The sequence below is a fragment of the Octodon degus genome, unplaced genomic scaffold (genome assembly GCF_000260255.1).
Source record: "Octodon degus isolate 3935 unplaced genomic scaffold, OctDeg1.0 scaffold00229, whole genome shotgun sequence".
Lineage (NCBI taxonomy): Eukaryota > Metazoa > Chordata > Mammalia > Rodentia > Octodontidae > Octodon > Octodon degus.
In genome coordinates this window covers 354,979-360,618 of record NW_004524805.1, presented here as the reverse complement: position 1 = coordinate 360,618, position 5,640 = coordinate 354,979, and the positions used below count along the sequence as shown (strand labels likewise).

At 39.2% G+C, this 5,640-nt stretch overlaps 1 protein-coding gene and 1 pseudogene across 3 annotated transcripts in view; one reads left to right on the top strand and one right to left on the bottom strand.

Moving 5' to 3' along the window:
- Window positions 1-5,640, bottom strand: part of Lats1 (large tumor suppressor kinase 1) — a 67,172-nt gene that overhangs the window by 51,684 nt on the left and 9,848 nt on the right. The window lies entirely within an intron of this gene.
- LOC101563622 lies at window positions 22-1,097 on the top strand (annotated as a pseudogene).

The window sequence follows — 5,640 nt, the reverse complement described above, 5'->3', positions numbered from 1 at the left end:
ATATATACACTTATGCTTAGAACAAGATATTTACCTAATTTCTGTGTCAGAATTAAAGACCTGCTGTAGCTATGAAGAAAGAGCCTGAATGCATCATTTTCACCTAGAGGAAGATGAGAGACAGAAATCAAACCTGTGCTGTGGGACAGGACGTCGTGCCTTATGTGACTTGTCTGATCCACGTGCTTGAGGAGTGGCTTGACACAGAGCACTTGGAGGACTATTTGAACTTATCAACTCTTATGGGTTTTTACGCCACTGATACTTGTAGTCCTTCCTTACTTTACCATCTTTCTCTTCTACCTGACCATTATTTTCTTACTTATCTATAAGAGGAAGAATGTACTAAAGGAAGCCTACTCACATAACTTATGGGATGGTGCAAGGAAAACAGTGGTGGCCGTGTGGGACGGACACATGGCAGTGTGGCATGGTTATGAAGTTCATGGGATAGAAAAAATACCGGAAGAAGGACCAGTGCTTATAATTTTTTACCACGGAGCTATTCCTATTGATTTCTCTACTTCATGGCTAAAATTTTTATCCTCAAAGGCAGAACCTGCCGAGTAGTAGCTGATCACTTTGTCTTTAAAATTCCAGGGTTTAGCTTATTACTTGATGTATTCTGTGCTCTTCATGGACCAAGAGAAAAATGTGAAACTCTGAGGAGTGGTCACTTGTTGGCTATCTCACCAGGTGGCGTTCAAGAGGCCCCAATGAGCGACAAGACCTACAACGTCGTGTGGGGCAACCGCAAGGGCTTTGCTCAGGTTGTGCTCGATGCAGAAGCGCCCATTATCCCTATTTTTACCCAAAATATTCGAGAAGGATTTAGATCATTCGGAGGAACAAGATTGTTTAGATGGCTTTATGAAAAACTCCACTATCCATTTGCTCCGACGTATGGGGGCTTCCCGGTGAAGTTGCACACGTATTTAGGTGATCCCATTCCCTACGACCCTAAGATAACCGCAGAAGAGTTAGCTGAGAAGACCAAGAATGCTCTTCAAGCTTTGATTGATAAGCACCAAAGAATACCAGGCAGCATTATGAGTGCTTTGTTAGAACGTCTTCATAAAGCAGAAAAGGTCAATTAGAAGGTGATTTAATATTATCCACTGATGTTTGTGGCTGTGGTACTGTCTTTTGAATTTTATAGGTCTTACAAATAGTATTTTTTTTAAAAATCATGTTAATAAGCATCTTTTCTAGAATTTAAATTTATTTTGTCCATTTTGTTTTGCACTCAATTGTGTCAGATTTGATCAGTAACTTGTTACATGCCTAATAATTCAGAAAATGATCCGATTTCATTTGTAAATTCTTGGTAATGTATGATAAACATAGATTCTTAAAATTAAATTTAATAATAACAGTATAGTTTAGGCAAACACTCCTAGATAATGTCTCTGGTGTCTGTATCTGTTGGACAGAGCTAATTTTTAGAGAGAGAGAGAAACTGGGGCTTAGAGTAGTTGATGAGATAGCAGAGAATGCTGTTACCTGCCCCTCTTTCCCTTTACAGCTTTGAGAGCGTCATGTAATGCTTTTGTGCCTCCTTAATTTACTTCTTAAACTCATACTATTGTGAGGGTTTTTTATTGCTTTGCTCTTTCTTTGAGGCAGGGTCTTGTTGAGTCGCTGCCTGCCCAGCTAGGCTCCGGCTTGCCTCTGTGCTGCCTCTACTCCCAGAGTGTTGGGTTGCAGGTGGGCACCACCATTCCTGCCTAGAATGTTGCTTACCTGGTTTGTAGTTATTTCAGTTGACAACTGTCAAGCCAGAATTGTAACTGAATAATTAAATAATGCCCAGATCCTCTAGAGGATGCATATATAGTTTACCCATCAGATGTTCAAATTAGTCCCATAGTATGATGTCCAGCTGCCAAGCACAATGCAAGAGATGTACTGTTTTTCAAACCAAATAAAAAGAATTAGGCAGATTACAATTTCTAATTGTTATTTTTATAATTTATTATATTTTTAACAAGAACCTTTAAACAAGTAATATAGGATGGGTTGTCAGCCCTGTGATACAACATTTAATAGTTCAAGAATAAAAATCACAGTCGCGCTCTGCCTTATGTGCTAGGAGCTGACAATAGGTCGCCGGAAGTGGAGCTGCAGAAGGCTGTGCCCAGCACAGTGCTGTGGCTCATTCTGTCTGACTCTGAAACCAGCTAAGGGCGCTTGTTTTTACAAAATCTTACTTGTGGGGCCGGGAAGATGGCTCAGTAGAATAAGCACTTTCTTGGCAAGCGCAAGGGACTGAGTTCAATCCCCGGTTCTGCAAAAACAAAAATCTTACTTGAACAATGAACTTGTGTGAATACAAAGCCTTCTGAAGGTTACTGGCTTTTGAATTTTCTCCTGGAAAATTAATTTTAAAAAGTATTTAATTCAAAAAGTATCAGAAATCAAATACAGTATCTCCTCTCCTTTTTAGATGTTTAAAATACTTGGGTTTTATACAGATTTTTGTATTACAAATGTAAATTAAGTGTAATGTGTATAAAATTAAACAAAAGTAAAATTGAATTCAAAAAAAAAAAGGAAAAGAAACTCCATTGTTTTTTTTTTGGCAGAACCGGGGATTGAATTTAGGTCCTTGCGCTTGCCAGGGAAGCACTTATTCTACAGAGCCATCTCCCCGGCTCCAAAAACTGGCAGAAGGATTTTTTTTTTTTTTTTTTTTTTGCTCCCAATGCCTTCAGGGCAGGTTTGGCTGGCTTGAGTTGTGGGGATCAACCACAGCAACCTGAGCCTGACTGCTTTGTTGAAGCAGCCACTTAAAGAACTAAGCTAAGGGGCAGGCCCCCAGAAACTCCATTCTTTAGAGGACAGATACTCTCGAATATCACACGTATTAACAGAGTCATGCATCTGGAACTGAAGAAGAGCAGCACAAAGCGAAAGATGATAATTGTCTACAGCGGTCCAGTAACTCTGGGAAACGCAAGTCTTCAGGCTGCTACTCCATCGGTCTTGACCTACCATCTACAGTAGCACAACTCAGTGTTGAGGAATGGTGGGTCATCTGTTTCAGTAGTTCTAAACACAGAAGATAAATAATGTGCACCTATTTTCAGAAGCTACATACTTTCCAGTCCGACCTCTCATTTAGCTTCTTCCCGGTCTTCCTCTCACCTAACCGCCTCTACATTTCTTAAGACTCTGCTACAGGGCAGTGGGAGAAAATATGAAGAGGAATTTCAGCATGAAGGATTCGGAATTACTTCCTGTCAACAGGGGCACTGAAATATATGTTTTTTTGATTGAACAATAAACTTAGGTAGGGCTGGTGAGATGGCTCAGTGGTCTAAAGCACCTACTTGGAACAAGCTTAGCAAAGCACAGGGACCACGGTTCAATCCCCCAGCACCACATGCCAGCCAGCCATGCCCCCTGGTGGGCTGAGCTGCCCCCCCCCACACACACATACACACACATATAAATAAATAAAATTAAAAAAAAAATAAACAGGTAATAAAGCAGTAAAAATTAAAAAAATTTAAAAAACAAAATTGTTAAACTTAAAAAAAGAAGATTAAAATGGATTAAAATGCCTGCAAGCAAGCACAGGGGCCAAGAGTTTGATTCCCCAGGCCTGCCACTGCTGGCCCCACCCCCAGGGCACACTGAGACTGCAATTGAGACTGGACATGGTGGTGCACGCCTATAATCCCAGTTTTTGGGAGGTTGTAAACAGGCAGATCACCACAGTCCAATCTAGTAGTGAGACCCTGAACACACTGTAGGCCCTTCCCTAAAAAAATATAAAAAACCTTTATTTCAATAAATTGAGAAAATCCAAAAGAAATGTATAGCCTATTAGATGTATATGAATTACCAAAACTAAACTAAGATGATATAAAAATTATCTTGACTAATCCAATAATTCCACAGATAATGGAATTTAGACAGTAAAAAACCTACCAACAAAAAAAGCACAGAACACAATGGATTTGCCATAGAATTCTATAAGAACTTCAGGGACAATCTAATGAGGATAATCCTCAAACTCTTTAATGAAATTGAAAGGTAATCTTCCGATTTGATTTGAAACTGTCTCATTGTTATCTGTTTATCAATAAAACTTTGAAAAAAAAAAAAAGGTAATGATATTCATTCCCAGAAGCTAGCATTACCTTCATTTCAGAACCAGACAACTAAAAAAAAAAAAAAAACAAACACAAAACAAAACACTACAGGTGAATCTCATTAATGAACACTGATGTGAAGATTCTCAATAAGATACTGGCAACAGAATGTAACAAGTCATTAAAAAGATCATACACTATGACCATTTAGACTTCATCCCAGGAATGCAAGGATGGTTCATACACTACTCAATAAATGTTTGTCAGGTATGGTGTCACACACCTGTAATCCCAGCACTCGGGAGGCTTAGGCAGGGATATTGATATGAGTTCAAGGCTAGCCTGAACTGCACAGTGAAATCCTGTCTCAAAAGACAAAAAAAAAAAAAAAAAAAAAAAGAAAGAAAGAAAAAAGAAAATATACCAAGGGCCTGAGTTCAATCCCCAGTTCCACAAAAAAAAAAAAAACCTATCCCTATTCACAGACAATATAACCCATGAAACAGAAGACCCCAAAATTCAACCAAAAGATTCTTAGAACTGATAAATTCAGGGGCCGGGGAGATGGCTCAGTGGAATAAGTGCTTCCCTGGCAAGCGCAAGGGCCTGAGTTCGATCCCTGGTTCTGCAAAAAAAAAAAAAAAAAAAAAAAAAAAAAAAAGAACTAATAAATTCAGCAACGCAACAGGATACAAAACAACACACAACAATCAGTAGCACCTCTGTATAGCAATAATAAACCCAAAAAGAAAGATCTTCAAGAAAAATTACATACTTAGGAATTAATATAACAAAGGAAGTGAAACACCTCTCTGATGAAAAGTTTAGTACTCTGAAAAAGGAAATCAAAGAGGATATCAGAAAATGGAAAGAACCAATAACGTCAAAATGACCTGGAAAAATAAAAATGACCTGGATAAGCAGAACCATGACCTGGATAAGCAGAACCAACAATGTCAAAATGACCATTATTTCCAAAACTGACATATAGATTTAATGCAATCCCAATCAAAATACCAAAAGCGGGCTGGAGAGATACCTCAGCGCACTAAAGCGTCTGCTTAGGCAAGTGCAGGGACCATGGTTCAATCTCTGGCAACACATGCTGTGCCAACCCCACCCTGAGGGTGTGCTGAGCCAGCCAGAGTCTGGCCATGGTGGTACATGCCTGTAACCCCCACACTGGGGAGGCTGAAAGCAGGAGGATCACTAAGTCATAGCTGCACAGTGAGACCCTACAACAACCAAATACATTAAAAAAAAAAAAAAAAAGGTATTCATCGCAGAACTAGAGAAAACATTTTTGAAGTTCATAACATTTTTGAAGTTCAAAACATTTTTGAACTTCATTTTGAAGGCACCAGAAGAGACCCAGAGTAGCAAAAGTAGTATTGGGCAACAAGAACAAAGCAGAAGGCATCAGAGTCCTAGATTTGAAGTTCTTGGGGCTGGGGAGATAACGCAGCAGAACAAGTGCTTGCCTGGCAAGCACAAGGACCTGAGTTCAATCCCCGGTTCCACCAAAAAAAAAAAATATATA